Source organism: Diachasma alloeum, unplaced genomic scaffold (assembly GCF_001412515.2).
Source record: "Diachasma alloeum isolate Michigan unplaced genomic scaffold, Dall2.0 Dall_scaffold_00203, whole genome shotgun sequence".
Lineage (NCBI taxonomy): Eukaryota > Metazoa > Arthropoda > Insecta > Hymenoptera > Braconidae > Diachasma > Diachasma alloeum.
The window spans coordinates 2115260-2115968 of record NW_021680368.1 but is presented as its reverse complement, the minus strand read 5'-3'; positions in this window follow the sequence as shown (position 1 = coordinate 2115968).

The following is a 709-nucleotide window of genomic DNA, read 5'->3' as shown; positions in this document are numbered from 1 at the left end:
ATAAGAGCTACAAAAAGAAATGTAAAAATTTTCAATTTTTCTCTTGCATTTCGAAAATTTTAATTTTTTGATGAAATAAGGGAAATTAAGGAAGATACCAGAATCATTATTAATTGATTAGATAATTATTTAATTGATCAGTAATTAATTAAGATAAATTTTTAGAAAAAAAATTGAAGAAAGTTCTCATGGAAATTATCATATTTCCCTCAGAGTCCGAGATATAAAAAAAACAAAGGGTTCAATTTCTAATGTTGAGGATTAATTCGCTGGTCAGTCGAACGAAGAAACAATTTGTATATAATTTTTTTCTAACATGAAATGGATCACATATCGGTGTTGAAACGAACGTAATAACCGTAATATTTTTCGTCCGCATTTTGCATTGATAAACAGTTCCTTGAAAATACGAAAACTGGAGAAATGGATAATTTCAGTGATGATTGAATGCTGGTAATTTGTATTTTACTTGTGTAAATAAAAAATTTTTTTTGTATTATAAAATTAATGAGAGAAATATATTCTGAATTGTAGTAAAACTGATTCTTACTTCATTTGTATTTCACTTATTGTTGAAACCAAATCAGTCAATTCTCGTCTATCATAAATTGGTGAATCATTTCATTCATATATGATTTATGGAAGAAAAAAAATTTCTAGACTTAGAATTTATCTCCTCGGCCTTCTGACCCCCCCCCCCCCCCCCCCC